We start from the raw sequence: 20,491 nt of genomic DNA on the forward strand, positions 1-20,491 counted from the left end.
TTCTTTGGAGAGATGTTATATATACAGGTGACATTTGGATGGAATCACAGGCTGTAAACCTGTCCACTCCTATCGGGGTTTAGAATACAGAGGAAGAACCTGTTTTACAGGCTTCCTAGAATTTTTACATGGTCAATTGCCTTGCTTTTGTATTCTGGAACGTATCAGAGCATCCGCATGAATATATACTTTTGCATATGCTTATATATGTACATATATATATACACACATATACATATATATATATATACACACACATATACATACATTCTATAAAATGGTGGCAGGGTTTCTGATTTACTGAAAAGGCTGGTTTGAATTCCCCCCAAAATGTTTGGCTATAGGACATTGTATTAAGCGTATTCTTAAAGGTAAATAACTGCAGCCAATAAAAGTTGGGCCCATAAAGGGTCCCATCTTCTCCCAGTTTTCTGCACTGAGAATTACTACCAGTGTAATCATGGCTCCCTGCACACTAATATTTCCTCTGATACAGTATGATCAATGTTGTGGAAAAACATTTATTATATTTCTTCTAGCTACTTAAAGGCATTACTGAATTATGGGCATCGCAAAACGAATCCACTGTGCATTTTTTCTTTATGTGACGTTTTTACAATCTTCATTTTCTGCTTTGCAGCCACTGAGCTATAGAGATCCACACTCCGTCCCTCGTACAACTGCCGCTGTGACCACCTTCTCCTTTCTGCTTTATTACGTCTGAGAAGCATTTCATATGATAACCTTCCCTTTCACTCTGGCCTGGACCCTTATTGAAAAGGAAGAAGCAGTGGAAGAGATCAGACAAGCAGTGTTGTTCGAGACACTTCCTAATTCCCTTAACAAGGGTTATGAAGTTTCGGCTGGGAAAAAGGACAAGGGGCAGAGACAGTGTTTATTTACAGAATGGTTCTAGAAGAGCTGACAGGCTTCGAATGGCCGTGGGTTGTACGGTTTTGACATTTAACAATTTTATTAACATCTTTGCTTATTATTCACCTTAATCTTCAGCGTCTGCAGCCAGGAAGGAGTGTGCCCAGCTGACAGCCTGTGTCTCAGGCCCTGCCAGGGGATGAATCAATTAGCAGGAGAAGCCATGATGCAAACGTTCTGGGGTCACTTGAGAGGCTGTTTGCCTTTCTGATAGAGAAAGCACACCATAAATACCATCACACCTCAGGAAATCATCCCGGGAGGCCCAGATGCTAGCACGACGGCTGTCACTGCTGTGGGGACAGAGGGAATCCTTGGCTCCCTGGGTGGATTTCCCTCATGCCGGTCAATAGAAGATTTGTAGTGAAATCAAAATATTTTAAAGGAGGACAGTGTGCGGTAACAGAGGCTTGTTTAGCTTTTTTTTTTAAGTACCAGAACCCATGATTTATGACCCACAGTTACAACCAACTTTATTACAAAAATGACTTCACCCATAATAACCTTATTCAGGAATCCTTACAGAATGATGTAGTATCCCCAAAGCATTATAAGCTAGCAAATATTCACAAACAATTCCTACTGCTGTCCCTTTTCCCCACCCACTCAGTGGTAGGGTAGGATTCCCCCCCACCCCTTTTTTTTTTTTTTAACCAGCTGGGAGAAAGAGGTCCCAGACAAGCTTCTATATTCTTTTGGTAGACATTTGCCAGGTCAGGCATTTCAAATCACCCAGGACAGAGGCTGCCTCCTAGCTTCGACCTTTATCTTCCCCAACCAGTGCCCTGGGCAACAGCACAGGGCTCCATTCACCTTCACTGCCTCCCTGAGCATCCCTGTCTCCCTCCCTCGTTGGATACCCAGTATCTGGGGGTAGCTTCATGAAGTCCCTCCCCTTTTAATTGCCATGGTAACCGACAGCTGCATTAAAATGGCCAGGACTTGGGGGGTCCAAGCAATGTCCCTCGGGTGTGCCTGGATCTAGGAACTGGTTCTCTATCTTATTAAACTCAGGTGTCAGTCCCTAGCATTTGTGTTAAATTTACACCCTCCAAGTCGGTCAGTGGGATTACATGTCCATTTGCATTAAAACAGGTTTCTGTCATTAAACTGCCATACAATGAGCGTCCTTGGGACAAATTAATGAGCTCTAAATATCATCAAGTAGAGAAGTTCACTTCACCAAGACAGCCACCGTGGGGTCGGAGGGGGTGGCTGCTCACTGTTCTCACCCAAGAGAACCGTAAGCGCCAGCTAAAGACGGTCTCATCCTGCTTCTCCATCGAAAGATGAGTGTCATGATTTAGAGCCCTCTGAGGAGCTGGTGAGTTCTCCCCTAGCCTGGCCCTAGAGCTCGTCTCTTCCTATTCCTTATTCCAGACATGCTGATAGCATTGACTTTGTCTGCTCAAAATCACTGAACAACCATTGGCTTCCTTCCTATGTGACAGTGCTTCAGCTTCATTTCTCTTTCCTTGCTTTCTGATGTTAAGGACCATCTGTGTACAGTGTGGCCTGGTAACAGAATGCACACAACACAGTGACAGGGGTAGCCACAGAGTGGGCCTCTACTCTAAAACACCCTCCAGAGTATGTGTTAGTAGAGCAGTTGGCCCATGAGTTGGGTGGGGGCCTATCCTCTGGAAAACTGGTTTTCCTGGAAGTTCCTTTCCCAGTTGTCTAAAAGGTATCTGTGTGTGTGTGTGTGTGTGTGTGTGTGTGTGTGTGTGTGTGTGTGTGTGTGTGTACGCACAGGAACACATGCCCATGTGCCATAATACATCTGTGGAGGTCAGAGGACAGCTTGAAGAAGTTGGATCTTGACTTTTACCATGTGGATCCTGGGAGCTGAACTCAGCTTGCCGAACTTGGAAGCGGATACCCGAGCCATCTTGGAAGCCCCTAGGGGAGACTTCCTTTAAGACTGAATTCTTTCTGTTCACAAGCATAGTTAGTGTTTGCCCTCACAAATACATAATAGGTAGAAATTATCAGAAACTAATAAATAAAGCCCCAAGCTTTCTCTTACATAGAGCCAAGAGGCTGCTAGATGAACCTCCTCCACCGCACTCTGATCTCATTTCTGTGCGGCCCTAACAGGGGACAGTAATGTATGATTGAGACACTGCTACATTTAGGAATGACAAGATGGGCATTATTAATAGCTTAATTGACATTAAGGCAATTACCCCTACCCTTATTACAGTTTGTAGAATTACTCAGAAAATATTGGCTGAGCCCTTTCTTTCCCTAGAGCTACCCAAGGATACAGCATTTTATTTCATGCCAGATCTCGGCTTTGACATTAGATACTTAGCCATAGAATGATTCCAGTAAATCATTATAAATGCATTATAATAAAGATGTTATGAGCTATCAGATATTAACCCCCAACCCCTAAAGAGAGATAAATAGTTCAGTTGCTTGGTTCCCACTATTGTTTCATCAGAAATAAGCTTTTGCAAGGAGCAACTGACTAATGAATTATAAAATGGTGTGCTGAGCTCAGATAATTAAACAATGCATTTTAGTGTCTAGTGCAAGATGAACACTAAATCATACACAGATAAAAAAAGGGGGGGAAATCTAAACCCAGGCCCAACTCCTAGTCTCAAAGAGAGTTAAGGTAGTAGGCTACAATGCAGCAATGTGTTGGACATTTTCTCACCTGATTCCAGGGGCCTGCCAAATAAGATCAAGACACAAATGGTTTAACTCAACCAAGAGACAGAACAGAGTTCTGGAGGTGTTAATTTCAGATAAGCCTACAAGGCTATTTTAAAGGACATTTTACATGGAGGTTACTTTTTTTATCCCCCAAAGTGCTCGTGGGCCCTAAATATAAGAACCTAGAAGTTTTTAAGTTTCCTCCGACTCTCCATCCAGCTTTTACTTTTGATCTCTGAACTCACAGTGAAGCCTATTAATGGAAGTTTGCAGATCAGTGTAGAAACCATGGTGTTGACGATTTTCTTGGCCTTAAAGCATTGCAAAGACAAAGCCTGCTGCGGAGGTGGGGTGAGTAGGATTTGAGTTCGGATCATTATGCTCAGGTAGGTCTCTACACCCCACAAGGCTCCATCTAGTGGTCAATTTTAGATGATCACGACATTTTTCTCTGGCTTTGCCATCAAGGTTGGTCTGTTAAATTATGTGTTTTAGTCACCCAGCCTCCCAAAAGTCATGGGGACCACCTTGGGATAGCTTCTTGTTTACTGCTCAAGCTTCATACTTCTAAGGATTTGAAAGAAAAACTGCCTCAGATCATTCGGGAACAAGGACTGACCACCTGTGCCCAGGGACAGGGTTTCTGTCAACTCCGGGTCCATGTGAATCACTCCGCCTTTTCCTGTGCTCTGGTTAACCTGGGCACCACAACTGGATCCTTTCATCACAACCACTTCACTTTAACTGACCTCTCTAAAGTTTATTTCCTTCAAAGGTACAATGAAAATAATACAATAATGCTTACCCATCACATCATGCAGACATGAGTAAGTCTACTCATGCAAAATAATTGTTATCTCTTTTCATTTTATTGTCTCATTTTTAATCCTATGTCTCTCCTTACCCATTATTTTTTCTTCTAATCCCCATCCTCCCTCTCTCTCTCTCTCTCTCTCTCTCTCTCACACACACACACACACACACACACACACACACACACACACACACACACATTTGTGAATCTATGACTTGAAAACTTCTGCCAAATTTACTCAAGTCATCTTCCTTGGGTCTTGCATGGGGTTGTTTGTGGTACCAATTCTGTAAAAGCTACCTACCCCTGAGCTATATTAATCATCACAGCTACTGGTAACAGTTAATGTCTTCCGACTGCTTAATATAAGCCAGGCGGTACGCTAAGTATCATCAGCTTGTTAAATTTTCACAAGCATATGAGGCAAGTACTATTTTCATCTTCATCTTAAGGGAAATTAAAGCTTAAAGATGTTATGTAACTTGCTGAAGGTCATGAAAGCTCCAAAGCAGAAAGCCAAGCTACTTGCTAAGAATCAGCCTGAATCTGAAGGCTCGTTTCTTCAGGCTGGTTTTGTCATCTCTCTCTTCTTCTACACTGGCCTTATCAAGGGACCTCATGAGCTTGTGCCCACTCTTAGCTGGAGTGCAACCTGGTTTACAATTGCCCCAAAGTTGCTTATTTTGAAACTCCTGGGACATTATATAAAACCACACCAAAAGACTTTTATTACTATACACAACTTCATTTCATTTTGAAAGAATATGTCTGCAGGAGGTGACACACTCGGTTGTGCATTCAGGTTGGAACAGTCCCGCCTTACTTGACACCTTGGATGGCTGGCAGCCACCCTCCACCACTGTCACAAGAGACTGATAACCTCCCAGTCTTGCTCAGAACACTGGTGCTTCCTAATGACCCAAGACTCACAAATCTCATCCCTTCCTTAATTGAAGGTGTAAATGAAGGGGAGGGAGCAATCCAACCTTAGGGATAAATTATCTTAGCAATTTAAGATTGCTGTATTATCAGATAAAAGGCAGGTGTGAGTTTGCTGAAAGTGTTGTGCCTGGAAGCAAAAGTCCACACAAGGAGTTGCAGTGAGGTTATGGGGGGCATCTGTGTAGCAAAAAGACAGAGGCAAGGAGGGGGTCTAGCTGAAAGTAGTGGTCTGTTTGCTTTAAGCTTGTCTCCACTTGTATTTCAAAGCACATCAGATGGATATTTTTCCCACAGTCTTCACACATGGTCCTGATTCTGACCAAGTGCTGTGGATAGTCACTGCTAGTGTCTCAGTGTCAGGCACACTGTCCTTTGAGGCACACAGCAGCTGTACTACTTGGATCCTTTGCAGTTGGACAAGCCAGTGGTCTGTCTACTATTTTGATCGGAGCTACTGTGTGTGCCAAAAGCATGTCCACAGAAGACCCTTTAGCCCTTTCTCCTGCAGAAGTGACCTTGGTAACATATGTTGAGAGGGCTAAGTACTGAATAGCCTGGATTCCTAAAAGGTTTGGTGCAGCCCCATGTTCGACACATAGCATCAGCAAGAAGTAAACTTCTGTTAGACTAAGCACTGACATTTGGAGGTTGTTTATTACAATAACAAAACCCAGCCAATCCTGACTAATCCAGGAGCTGACATTTTGCTCAGAAAATATGGGCCTCTTCTTTCCAAGTCATAAACTGGTATTCCTTTTCCAATAGTTTGATTCACTCACTAAATAGTTTAAACTTTTCATCCTGTCGGCATACTCTCAGATGCCTAAAACCAGTAGAAAGAGCTGGGATTGTACCAAGTTCTGTCTTGTCCTTCACCATTATCAAGTAATTGTCACTATACTCTAATAGACAGAAGAACAGAAAAAGCAAGGTTGGTCTTTTCAGTGTCACATAGGATCACATGACAACGAAAGGGGGAGAAACTGTGAAGAGGAAAGAGTATAGGATGGCAAAGAATAACAAGAAAATGTAGGTGGGAAAAATCAGAGAAAAGACAGATACAAAATGTAGGCACAGTCTTTGGAGTTAGCGGTAGACAGTTGCTTGCAGGCAGGTTCCACTCCTTGTGGTGACACTCAGCATCTTTGACTTCTGCATCTATATGTCTAGCTTGCCATGGTACTCAGGGAAAATTGGCTGAAAGGGTAAATAAAGGAAGGAGTCTCTCATCTTTACAGTCTTGGATGCTTGTGGAGCTAAGTGGTCTGTGACTATAAATGGGTATTCCATCACACCCTGAGAGACAGTACCTAAAGGGAGAGCAATAAGTGCGTTTGAATAGCTCCTCGTAATCTTTAAACCCAAGTCCTTGAAAAGAGCAACTATGAGGTCAGAGCAATAATTCTTTGTCCTAGAAACAGAGCATCACGGATAACTCAGGGCAGTCCATTTTTAAAAGCTCTTCACATAAACTGGTTAGAAATGCCCTTGTTTTGTTTGTTTCTGGCTAGGCAGGATGGAGGGTACAGTGAGCACGGAGGTGTCTGTGACCATGAGGTGAGGAGAGGTGGGAAAACGGAGTGGAATACGATTTGCTGAGTAACTGTTTTTAATGCTTTCCATGGAAGAGATTAAAATGTGTGGTGGGGTTGAAGAGGAAATGCTGCGACTCATTCACGGGATACAGCCCTGGGAACCCTTAGTAGATGATTCAGCTAGTTACAGGATAATTCCTCTTCTCTGAGATATGCAGAATGCCTCTGGTCAAGCTGCCCTCCAAACCTTACTCAAGGATTCTCACAGGCAAAACTAATAGAATCCAGAAGGTAGCTGCACCTCTCTCTGGTGAGGAAAGAACACATCTAGGTTTCTAGTCTTGGGGATTTATTGGTACATGACGCCATGACTCTATGGTTGTGCACATGGGTCTGTCTGAAAAGCTCAGAGGCCCAATGCTTGACATGAGAATGCAAACACATTATCTGTTAGCTGTCGCATAGCAGCTGCATGGGGACGGCAACGACATAGAACAGACATGAGCCATGAGCCACATAGGGAGCCAGTCTCAGAGTCCCATCAAAACACAGCACAGGCTGGGCTCCATCCAAACAAGCTACAGTTTGAAAGAAAATAAAAGTCCCTTGGCTTCAGCATCTCTTAGGGATGAACACTAAACTTCCTAGTTTAAATCCATCATTTTATATCCGCCATAGCAAACTATACTCCTCTCTCATTGTTTATCAGAAGAACAAAATTCTTACTTCCCTAGCTTGACGACCCCAAATCGTGAGCTTTTCTTCTGTTTCCCCCCTTTGGCCTGACTAGTTTTATGGCAACTGGATACAAGCTGAAGTCATCTGCCAGGAGGGAATCTCAAAGGGGAAGGAGGAAAAAAGCCTTCAGACTATAGGCAGGCAAGCCTGTGCTGCATTTTCTTAATTAGTGATTGGTGGGAAGGGCCCAGCCCATTGTGTGTGGGGACACCGCTGGGCTTCTGGTCTTGGGTTCAGTAAGAAAGAGAGCTGAGCAAGCCAGTAAGCAGCACCCCTCCATGATCTCTGCATCACTCCTGTCTCCAGGTTCTGGCCCAGTGTGAGTTCCTACCTTGATTTCCCTCAATGGACTGTGATTCGGGATATGTACGGCAAATAAACCCTTTCCTCCTTAAGTTGCTTTTGGTCATGGTGTCTCTTCATAGTAATAGTAACCCTAACTGAGACAAATTCTTTATTCAAACCCTTTCCCTTAAATTCTTCTTGAATTTGTCCTTGTCTTCTTGCCAGGAATATACTGAGGTAGTTTATCTAATTCCCAACCATTGCCTTCCTATAGGAAACAAAGCACACAAACAATGAAATACTGACTATCCCATAATCCATGCAGAAATGATGAGTGTTGCAATAGCAACAGCTTTAAGTGCTGGAGAGTTTAGGTCTCGTGTAATTTTATTGTTATTAATAAAATTAATTTGTTAAAATGATGTTGAAGAATATAGACTTTGGTTGAAAAGGAGTCTCATTGGGTAACCCAGAATAGCTTCAAATTCATAATCCGCTGCCTCAGCCTCTGAAATGCTGAGGCTGCAGGTCTACAAGTCCCCAGACTAAATTCTAGTATTACTTTGAAGCGGATGTTTCTCCTTTGTCCTCTTTTTCCCTCTACTCAAGCAGCGGGGCATATCTATACTCTTTAACTAGGACTAAGAAGGAGAGAGTGTTGCCCTTTAGGCAAAGGAAGTGTAGAGAGACAAAAAAGACTGGCTCTACCCCTACACCTTAAACATCATCGGCCTGGGTGAAGAAGTAGCAGACAGCAATGGGAATGGTCCATGTTTCCCACCGATGAGAGCCTGTGAGTCATAAGACCCCTGTCCTAGTTTATGGAAATAGATGTAAAGCAATAAAGCTTGGAAAACAGCATGCCTAATTGGAGGTTAATTTGATGTCACTTGATAAAATTGAAATTCTAGGGAAAGTTTTACAGCTATAAATAAGAGATCCATAGATAAATGTTTATTGCAGCACTACTCTCAATGGGAGAAACAAATTTTCAACAACCTAAATGGCCACTGATAGAAGAAATAAATACAAAAAAAGGTGAAATTATTCTGGATATAGATTATTGCATAGCAATGAAATGTAATGGTTAAAATAACAGGAAGAAATTGGAATTTAGACCTCAGACTCTTAACTACTAACTCTGCAGAACTGAACTGAAAGCACCTCATTTATGGATAGGGAAAAAAATGAAGGTTAGGATAAATGTTTGTATGAAAACAGGCTATTGTTGACACTTCCAATCTGGTCTTTTGTCTGTGCTGACATAGGATGCCATGCGTGCTGTAATGCAACTTTTAGTCTCTTCTAGGAAATGGAAAATTGCTCCCCTAAAGCCCCCAATGCTAGCACAGAGGAACAAGCAACAGAGAGGAACAGGGACAGGCGGAGACTAGGATGCTGTCTTTGCCTTTGCAGTCTCAGCCTAGATGAAGAACAGAATCATATCACAAACCATGAAGAGCAGTGCCCAGTGCTCATGGTTGTCTTAATCCCCATGTTTACAGCTGGGTACCTCAGAAACCTTCCTGGCTATCTAAATTCTCACCAAGAAACAAGGGATCCAATTAGAAAGAATTATCACCTTCAAACCGTCCTTGCAAGAAATCTAAATTTTAACTCCGAAATCTAAGCTGTATTAGTTTCACCAATAAAATGTACACTTGTAAAAGGAAAATAAAGTTTCTCCTTGACTTTTCCCAACCCTTTTCTTGATATCTGGACATTTTCTGATTGCCCAAGATGACATAAGAAACTGCCTTCTGACATAATGTTAAATATCGAACATTCTTATCCATTTACAGGAACAATCTCTGAGCTTTCTAGACAGTTTCTACAAAAACATTTCTGCACTAACTGGCAACCTGGGTATATTCTTTCCAACATCAGGAGCCAATGTCAAATAGAATGGCCTTGTCTCCATCTCTGCCGGGCTGAGTGGGAGCAGCTTTTCCCCGGCACGGATGCTGACCTGTCAGCATGGTCTGGTGAGCAGCAAGGAAGTGGGAGTAGGAAACTCCAAACCAAGTTCTAATTGTGTGTCTGACCCAGGCGACATCAGAGGGACCTACGCGACAGCTGCACAGCCTCCTCAACAGAGGAGACAAGTTGCAAAGAGAAAAGGTTCTTTGCAAAGCACATTGTGTTCTAGTGACCAAATGCCTACAGTCACTAAAGGAGAGAGGCGACTTCTTCCTCAACAAGGACTTAGTCACTCAAGCACCCCACCCACCCATACGGGCTGGATGTCACAGCCCAGTCACCAGAGACATAGCACCTTCCATGCAAATGGCTCAAGTCCACTGTACACCTTTCCAGGAACATACATCGTGTAGTTATTAATAGTTTCTTCATGCGATTGCTCATGAGTGAAGGGCACTGCCATCTCCCACATCTTTAATGGTGAATAATTAATGATGTGTTGGAAATTAACAACAATTAATAGTGCTTGTGGACAATGGCAAAAGGTCAGAGACTCTAAGGAAATGTGGTGTTTGGCTTCTTAGGGTGGAATCTCACCATTTCCACAAGGGGTCCAGGAGAACGGTGCCTGGGAAATATCTTGCTGTTGCCATAACTTTCCAAAAGGAAAAAAAAACATCGACTCTGGCTCCAATACATATTACATCATTTCTCCGATCAACCATGACAATTCCAGTGCTTCCATCCAGCACAGGGAAAGCCATCTCTGCAGGTTATGTTTGCAAAGGCTCCTTCCTATGACTAACCATGTTAATGGAGGAGAAGCCAATACCAGCTCCTTTTAATAAGTTTAGTGCTTTGTTTAAAAAGCAAAACATTTTAGCTTAGTATTAAGAAAGATCATCTAGAATGAAGGACAAACTTGCCACTTAAGTCATAAAATAAACATTTTAGTCTACAGAGTGTAATGAATTTCTGAAGTTGACTCTTTTTTTGACTGAAATGTAAATATAGAATAATTATAGAAATTATATGTGTATATCATATTTTTGAGTTTAATTATGTGATTCTTTGCAAGGACTGTTGTAGATGGGCAAGTTAATAAATAAAATGCCTTAACTTATTTGTAATAGATAAATGCCAGAGATGCTACCAAGTGTGGCTTCCACTAGTCTTGCTCTATGAGACTTTTCTCACATAAATATCTCAAGTATGTCACAATCTTGAAAATAAAGCCAGAGAAAGTAATTCAGATTCAAATATACAAACTGATGATCTAACCAAGGAGCTCCACCAAGGGTGACCTGCTATAAACGATGAACAGGATAGATATATTCTGCTTCTACCCACAGAGTAATTACAATTATAATTACATTACCTGTAATTATAAACATAATTAATTATATTCCTGCAGTGCTTTAGAGCTTACAACGTACATTCACATGCATTAATTATTTAACCTCGTCAGGATCTTGTGCTGCAGACATAGCAGAAAACCCACAGAACAAAACCAAGGGCTTCACAATGAGTCCAGACCTATTGCTTCCAGGTGGCCATCTCCTCCTTTCTCTCTTGTGATTGCTTCCTCACACCAAGCCAAAGCTGAACATGAGAAAAGAACGAGGGTTCTGAAACACTGGTGATGCTGGCTCTTTTGTCAAACAATATCCAGGAGAGTGGGAGAGAGGGCGGGGGAGTTTAGAAGTGTGCTCAGAATGAGTGAGGAGGGGACACCAGTCACAATGGCCTCAAGGTTCCGATTTACTTCAGGCATGAAGTACTAGTTAGGAGGTCTCAAGTTTCAGCCTATGGATTCCCAAGTAAAAATAGTCCACAGGATGATGACACAGTTAAGGTTCTTGAGAATCTAGTAGATGCAGAGGCTGGGAACACATAGTGTTCCAAATATCCTGATGGCTGATGACCAGTAGAAAAGAGCTATTCCAAGCAGACCCCGCAGACAGCTCTTGGCTTTTGCATCTCAGGAGACCCAAGCACACTCCAGACTGTCTTTCAAGGTTCTCCTCCGAAAAGCCATGAACCATATTGCATATCTGGCACAATCTCTCTGGGGATTTGAGAAAATGCCTCCATAAGATGATGCTGTGAGATATTTTCTTTATAAGTCACTGATGGGGGAGGGTCCAGCCCATTGTGGGTGGTCCCACCCCTGAGCTGATGGTCCTGGGTTTAATAAGAAAGCAAGCCGAGCAAGCCATGGTGAGCAAGCCAAGAAGCAGCACCCCTGCGTGGCCGCTGCATCAGCTCCTGCCTCCAAGTTCCTGCCCTGCTTGAGTTCCTGCCTTGATTTCTTTGATGAGGAATAGTAATACAGAAGTTTAACCAATCAACAAAAACCCTAGTTAAGACAGATGAGATTCCAGACACTGTAGGGGTCAGAGAAACAGCACCAGATTAGAGATGAGAAAGGAGGACAAAGGAACTGCTAGTGTCAGAAGGCTCCGAGAGCTTGTTCCGGGAGGAGGACCGCTGTTAAGCAAAGCAGAGAGCAACTGTAGCAAACATGACAGCTTCTTTCTCACATGGCACATAAATGCTAGTCTACAGGCTCTACATAAAAGTTTAATTTTTTACAACAGTCTTCAGAAGCCATTACCATTATGCAACCATTTTACAGTTGAGACCATTGAAGTCCCAAAAGGCATAGAAAATGATGGTTGGGAAGATGTATCAGTCCTGATAATATGCTTGCCAGAGTTCAGTCCTCAGGACCCATGTGAAAGATCTGGGCATGGCTTTGTGTGCTGTAAACCCAGTGCTGAGGAAGTAGAGGCAAGAGAACACTGGGTTCTCTAGCTAGCCAGCCTAGCCAGATAATTGGTAATGTCAAACCAGTGAGAGAATGTTTCCAAAAAGCAAGGTAGATGGCTCCTAAAGAATGCCACATGAATTTGTTCTTTGGCCCCCATACACATACATGCACATGCACACACATGCATTGTACATACATTAGTTGTAGTGCCTTTCCCCAGAACCACACATAGGCCTGGTCTACTGTGGTTATAAAACAGTATGCACACTCAGTGATCTCCATATTTGTTCCTACTATTCCTAGTTTCGGTAGGTTCTTCTAAAGTTTAGGATCTAAACCCAGAAGCAAAAAGAATGTAGCCACAGAGAGCAGAAGACCCATCGATATAGTAGTTTCGACCTTCTCCATAAATCAGAATTCCCTGATTCCACATACCTACCAATGCTGGGCACATAAGTTAGAGATTAGGGTTTAGTTGGTGTAAGGTGAGGCCTGTGGAGAGACGTTAATCACCTTGGTTTTGTTTGTTGTTGTTAAAAACCCTCCACGTGTTTAATGAAGACTGCACTAAGTCTACCTAACAAATCAACTGACAGTTATGTGTTACTCTCCTACTAAGTGGTATGTGTTACCTAGCATGCTGTGGAAAGTATACGTGTGAACAAGATGCTCCCACAGCCTTCGGAGTTCATACCTTCCAGGGTTTGTGTGGGCCTAAGAGAAAAGATGAAAAGCATATTGATTGCTGAGCAGAGGTGGTGAGTACAGTCACTGACCCAGAATGAACCCTGAGAGGAAGATGCAGACTCGAGTACAGTGCTGGGATTAAATCAGGCAGATGAGGTGCCTTCTGGAGACTGCTGTGCAGAGCACATCTCCACTTCAGAGGTCAACTGGTGGAGGGAGACCAATCTGTCACTCTGTACCACCCTTCTCTGCGATAGGACCTCTCAACGGCTTATGGATCCAGGCCCAGGTCAGGTCCTGGTGCCTACTCTTCTGTCAGTGGGGCACATCTTTTCCTTGTCCAATGGGAAGAGAAGAAAAACACTTCAGCAGCTGCTGAATTCCAGTGTCTTTATTTGAACTTCTCTGGAACAGCCAAGCTAGTGGTATTTATGACTTAAAAGAATTTCCATTTGTAAGTTTATCTTCTTGTTAAAAACCCAGCCATTCCCTACCCCCAAACATCCAAGGACAATAAATCAAAGCTTAAGGAGCAAAGACTTATCTCTACAAATAGGACCCATATAGTTGCCAACATACTAATTTTTAGTATCAAGTATAATAAAAGGTTAAGTGGCTGGGGGCAGGGACAAGCTCCCTTTCACAGGAGATGCAGAAGGCATGAGAATGAGCCCAGATGTTTTCCAGGATAAAGCAGCAACTGCTAGGCTAGCATTTCCCTGTGAGCTCCAGCAACGTGCGTGGGCTTTACCTCCCCTGAAAGACTCTCATTCCTACCATTTTTTATTATCAACCGGTTTTGCCAGTTCCTGGTCCTGATGTCCAATCTGGTTCCCTTCCTTTTCACAGAAACAATGGTGTCAAAACAAGAATGTCTCCTTTACAAACACTGAACAGATGTAGAGTTCTACCATGTCATCAAATGATGACAGGTGAGGTTGGTGGAAGCCAACTGGTATCACAAGCACTGTGGGTATATGGAATCATAAAAGAACTACTCACTGCCCAAGTGTCTCCTCTTCCCATAGGATTCTGCACTCTTCTCGCCATGCCTGGCTCAAGCACAGTAGAGGGCCAGGGCCAGACAATGGCTTTCCACCCTAACCCCCACCTGGCTTCTGTCCTTATCCTGCACATGTTGGGAGTGTCATTTTCCTTCTGCTCAGTCGGCCTTATTCACAAGTCCAACAGGAGCCCGTGGCAGCACAATGCCTTTTGTCACTGTATGTCACCTGATCAAGTCACCATGCAATTGGGAAAAAAAAATTCTGGAGAATATCTCAATTTAAAAAAAAAAAAACAAACAAACTCTCTAGATAGTCTTAATTCAGGAGCATCACCTATTCTCAGAACACCTCTTTTTTATTCCAGAAAATCAAATGTTATTGACAACAGACAAATTTGAGGAGAAACACATTGTAATGAATGATGAGACATTTTGTATTTTCTCAGCTGTTAATGTTAACTACATAGTAAATTGATAGTAAGAGGATTTTTTCAGTCTCTCCAAAGTTTATTGACTTTTTTTCCCTCTCAACTATATTTTGATTCTTATTTTCTAATCTTACCCCATTCTAATCAAAGTATATGATTTATTTACATTTCAATTTCTTAAAAGATGCTGGGATTTTTTTTTACAAGATGTAACTCTATACATTTAGCACACATTTCTTACCATATTATTAAATGAGGCTTATAGTTTGCTACCCATATATTTTGTATTCATATTTTCTTTTACTTCATCTTTTCTCATAGAGGTGTTTTTATTTTTTAATATAGTGTGTTTTTATTAATTCCTTTAGAATTTTACACAGGTGTCAAACATATTTTAATTATACTCATTCCTCGATCTTATGCCCTGACCCTTCACCTCTCCTAACCAGACCATCTCTTACATACACTTACCTTTGGAATTTAAATACCACAGCTTAACCCACTTTCTCTCATTTATTCTGTACCACATAGAAATGTTTCCAGTAAATTATAATTGACACACACACAAGTATAAAATTGGAAGCACACAAATCATGCTCATGAAAATTCTGTGTTCTCAAGCACTATCCTCTTGTGGGCACATGGGGCTGTGAGTCACCCCCGTGTTAAAAATGGCTGCCTTGTTGTCTGTGGTAGTGTGGAAAGATGGGAGGAAATGGGCTGTCATCAGAAGTTTCTTCCAGAGGAAGTTAAACATTAGTTCACAACTTCTTTCACAAGAAAGCTTGCAGACTCTAAAGCTCAAAGGAAAAGCTCCATGATTCTTTTCCCCGAGGAAATTTCCTCCTGCCCCCACCCTTTCTTTAGAAATTTAAAATATACAGAAAGTTTAAGCAAATTCTCACAGCCATACTTCCCAGAATCAACAGCTATTGGCAACTGGTCAATATCTTTTTTTGAATGATGTATTTCAGAGTCCAAGCACAATCACCTTCAATTCGTCTCCTTCCTATTGGTCAAGGCAAGTTGCTTTCTAGAGTTGAATCCTTTCAAGTGAACAAATATGTGATGTCTTTGCATACTTACGTGTGGCACAAATAACACATAATGCCAATTCTATATGTGTTCTATGGTTTAACTAAATGACATCATCTATTGGAGTTTATGCAACTTTTCCTCTTTTTATTAACATTCGGGTTTTGACAATTTATCCTGGTTGATTGTTTCCTCTCTCCCTCCCTACCACTCCAGGATTTCAAATTTATGCAAACACTAGGCAAGTGCTCTACCACTAACCTGTGTCCTCAGCCTCCTTTCACTGTTTGTCTCAACATAGGTCCTAAGTTGCCCATGCTGACCTTGAACTCACTCTACAGCTCAGGTGGGCCCTGATCTTGCTATCCTTCTTCTTCAGCTTCCCAAGTACCTAGAACCACACTCAACTCCTAACTGAGTTCCATACACCTAGCTCTACACTCTTTGTGTGAGTCATATTTATAATCTCTAACTCCTGGATATTTAGATTCTCCTCAGGTTGCTTCTCTCTGTCTCTTTCTGTCTCTCTCTATCTCTGTCTTTGTATCTGTCTCTGTCTCTCTCTCTCTGTCTCTTTCTCTGTCTCTCTGTCTGTCTGTCTGTCTGTCTCTCTCTCTCTCTCTCTCAAATTCTATAACAAACAATCTTGCATTGGTCTTGTACACACACACACACACACACACACACACACACACACACACACATTTCTGGAGAAAGTAACCTAAGCAATAGAGTCTATGGGCTGAAGGCATGTAGAGTTTTTATTTTGCTGAGCTATTGACAAAAATTTTAACAAGTGACTTCAGCATAAAATGATGGACCCATTCTCCTTAGATGCTGCCCCAGCAGGGTATTATTAGTTGATAATTTCCCCCCCACTAAACAGTTTAAAAATATTAGAGATTGAAGAGATTGTTCAGTGTGTAACGTGATTACTGTGTAGCATGAGGACTTGAGTTCCAATCTCCAACAGCCATGTAAAATCCAGGTTCCAGGGCACACAGCTATCACCCCAGCATTGAGGGATGGAGATGGGTGGATTCAGGGGGCTCACTAGACAATAGACAGTCAATCTAGCCCAAACATTGAATTCTAGGCTCACTGTCTAAAAAAATAAGGCAGTGATCAATAGAGAAAGATAGCAGATGTTAGCCTCTGGCATCATGTACACAAATGGTGAGTACACCTTATGCCCATGCGTACAGCACAGAGAGAGAGAGAGAGAGAGAGACAGAGACAGAGACAGAGACAGAGAGACACACGGAGAGAGAGACAGAGAGAGACACAGAGAGACAGAGACAGAGAGAGAGACAGACACAGAGAGACACAGAGAGACACACGGAGAGAGAGACAGAGAGAGACACAGAGAGACAGAGACAGAGAGACAGAGAGAGAGAGAGAGAGGGAGAGAGAGAGAGAGAGAGAAATTAATAATGATAAGATTGGAATTTGGCTTACTGGTAGATTTCTTTCCTAGCATGTGTGAGGCCTTGGGTTCAGTCCTCACTATAAAAACAAACAAATAAACAAACAAAAAAAACCTCTAAACATTGATTTTATTTTTCATTCCCCCCCCCGCCCCCGCACAGCTTTCTTGACATAGAGATTTCTATCGCATCTGTTTTTCTTTCTTTTTTTTACTTTGAAAAATATTGTATTATTTTATTTATTTACATCCCATATGTTGCCCCCTTCTCAGTCCCCCTCACAGAGTTCTTCCTATTGTACTATTTGTGGGATTACTATCCATTTTCAAGAGGCCTGTGCATGCCTTAGATGTTAATCATGTTAATAATATATACATTGCAAGTGAGTCTTCTTGTTTCTGCAATGGTGACATGCAGTGCAAAGAGCACAGTGACACGCCTGTCCTTGTATCTAGTCTCACACTCCCATTCCATTTCCCTTGAAAAAAACAAAAACAAACAAAAATGCTTGAGTGTATGCTCCAAAATGTTCTATGTGCTTATAAAAAGGTAGTCTCTGAGTTTCTTTAGAGATCCTTTTTATACATTTAAAGGATAGCACACTGGATATTTGCTCTTCCCTGCGTTTCTTTGACTTAAATATACCCAAAATGTAATTCTATATCAGTTCGTAGACGGCCATGTTTGTGTGTGAGCATTTGTGTGTATGTATAGGTGCATGCAGACCCCTCATATACATGTAGAGACTGTTGTTTCCCGGGATCCATCCACCTTATTTTGAGATAGGAACTCTCACTGAGACCTGGGCTTCACACACTAGTCCTGGAAGGCTGGCCATCGAGCCCTACCGCCTTACCTGTCCCTACTTCCCCAGTGTTGTGATCACAGTGTGGACCATTTGAGTGCTGGAGTTAAACTCAGTCCTTGTGCTTATTTCATAAGTACTTCATCAGTACTGAGCTATCTCCCTAGTACCGTGGAGTTACTTCTTTTAATTTTTTTTTTTTATTGACTGTTAGGTCACATTTCTAACAATCCAGAATGTGATTAGCCACTTTCTTAGTAACTGACAGTTAGATTTGGTTGCTTGCAATTTTCTGTTATTAAAAATTGGGGTTTTTTTTAGCAACTATGCATATTATTTCATACATGTGCCAATATCTCTGGAAGACATAAAAGTGGAAGAACTAGATTAAAGACTTAGTCTTTTCAAAACCAAGTGTAGGCAAACCATGCTCTCTAGAGGCTGCCTCTCATAGATTCCCACTGTAGTGAACATGCCGCCTGCCTTGCTAAAATAAATGTGATAAAAATGGATAACATTCATTCCATATTTGCTATGTTCCAAGAATGATTTTAAGTTTACTGCTTTTATTTAATTTTTAAAAATCAATGAAATAAAATAACACCATGAACTTACACACAGCCTTCTTCCAGCTCTGATAACCAAGAGCCTTGGCCACATTGATAAAGCGTAGAAACTCACGCCCTCTGTCTTTTCCATAGCTGCCAGTCCCTGTGAACGCTAAGCACCATTCAATGTCATTCACAAATATTTGAAATACCAAGAATTAAAAAAATAAACAAAACAAAACCAAAAAAAAAACCCCACTGAATCTCATCATTCTTCCTTGAACATTGATAATGATTCTTCTAATCCTGTTTAATAATCACTCTGCAAATTCCTCTGACATGCTGACCTACAGCACATCTTTCCATACTTGGTTTCCGTGGGTCAGAATCCAAACAAGGTTTCATTCCGACTGCCATGGCTCTCAAGTCTCTTTTAGTTCCTAAGAGTCCCATTCTTCTTGTTTTCTCACCATTTATTTATTAAAGAAAAAAGAATCATTTGTCTTTTTCAGCTGTGTTTTATCTTTGTTTGTAGTAGGCTTAGGGGATTGTTTCAATGTTTTCCACCAAAAAAAAAAAAAAAAAAAAAAACCTAAATTTTATACAATCAAATTTCAGTTCCTTTTACTCTGTAGTGTGGGGTTTGTCTTTTAAAAAATAAAAGTCTTTCATGCTCCAAAAATATTTACGTATTTTTCTTATATGTTTAGAATTACTTTATTTACATTTTTTGGCCTTTAATGGCCTGGGATTTATGTTTGCGTATGGTGTGAGATAAGGATCTCACTTGCTTCACGACACAGCAGGTCCATTTTCTACCTTTCTGTTTATCCTTGATTTGCATCAAAACTACATTTTAGTGTCTCCGTGGATCTGTCTCCAGGGCTGTTTGATTACTCTGTCTATCTGATCTCACTCTTACACCACATTGTTTCAATAACTCCAGCTTTTTGATATGCCAGGCCATTGTTAAAATTTGTTTTAGATTTTCTTTTAAGTGCCATAAAATCAGGCTATCCAGAGCCCTCCCATGTCCAAACAAGAGTGGACATTTGGCAGACGAGGACCTGCGCTGGGGCCTGTGTTGTCCCGCTAGATAAAGTTTAAAGGGTAGATTTCCTTTGTTTAGAAAAAGTTTTATGAAGATCCTCCTCCTGTAAGCATCGCGTTCACGGTGTCATTTCAGGTCACAAGAGACTTTTTTTTTCCTTCTCTTTTCTTCCTTCATCCAGCTCCATATGTGTTGGGGCAGAGAAAAGCAGGGGTGGGAAAGACTTGGAAATTAGGATCTAGGAAAGGGGAACTCATAAGATCTGGGTTTACAAATTAAGAATCAGAGGGCCCAGAAGTGGGACGAGGACAAATCACAAGCCACAAAGCGCTTACTATTTGTTGCCCTGCTGGCATAAATGTAGCAGATTTAAATTCCGCAAAGAGCCAATAACTGAGTGGTTTGTCAGATACACGGTGATTCACTGATGTTTACAGCGTGGGGAGGATGGCGGCAAAGACTGTCCCGATCTGCACTCAGATGAGATTGAAACACTCTTGCTCCAAGGGAGGGAATGTGTGGAGGCTAAACAGAGACCTCTTTCAACCCTTGGAGAGGGTTTCAACCCTCCCTGTGAGAACTGCTATCCAAGGCAAACAAGTGCCTCTCTCACATCAAGCCTCCAAAGGTCTGTGTACAGCTTCATAGGACTAACTAAACAATGTTTTGATGTGGAACTCTAGAACCAAATAAAATGCTCTCCATAAGACATTAATATAGTGCACAGCATGACATTTGAAATGTAGTTGGGTAACTGGAGTTACACCGCACAGGGGAGGATGCCCATTCCAGAAGTCATTTTTGCCAAATTAAAAGCCCATTGCCAAGTGCCCCACCTAAATTGTTGGTCAGAAGTGTCCCGGAGACCTCCAAAACAATACAGGCTGTTGCCATTGC

The 20,491-nt window shown here is 41.8% G+C and overlaps 2 long non-coding RNA genes across 43 annotated transcripts in view; one reads left to right on the forward strand and one right to left on the reverse strand.

Moving 5' to 3' along the window:
* Positions 1-8,024, forward strand: part of 2600014E21Rik — a 184,753-nt gene extending 176,729 nt beyond the window's left edge. For 41 of the 42 annotated variants that reach the window (XR_001783341.2, XR_001783338.2, XR_001783353.2 and 38 more), the window contains one exon: positions 641-8,024. This is a non-coding gene — a long non-coding RNA (RIKEN cDNA 2600014E21 gene). The remainder of the gene's footprint in view (positions 1-640) is intronic. The other variant, XR_003953855.1, reaches the window with a different exon arrangement.
* The window catches only part of Gm39857, a 102,085-nt gene that overhangs the window by 20,362 nt on the left and 61,232 nt on the right, over positions 1-20,491 (reverse strand). The gene's annotated exons all lie outside the window — the stretch shown is intronic.

The sequence above is a fragment of the Mus musculus genome, chromosome 2, assembly GCF_000001635.26.
Source record: "Mus musculus strain C57BL/6J chromosome 2, GRCm38.p6 C57BL/6J".
NCBI classification, from domain to species: Eukaryota; Metazoa; Chordata; class Mammalia; order Rodentia; family Muridae; genus Mus; species Mus musculus.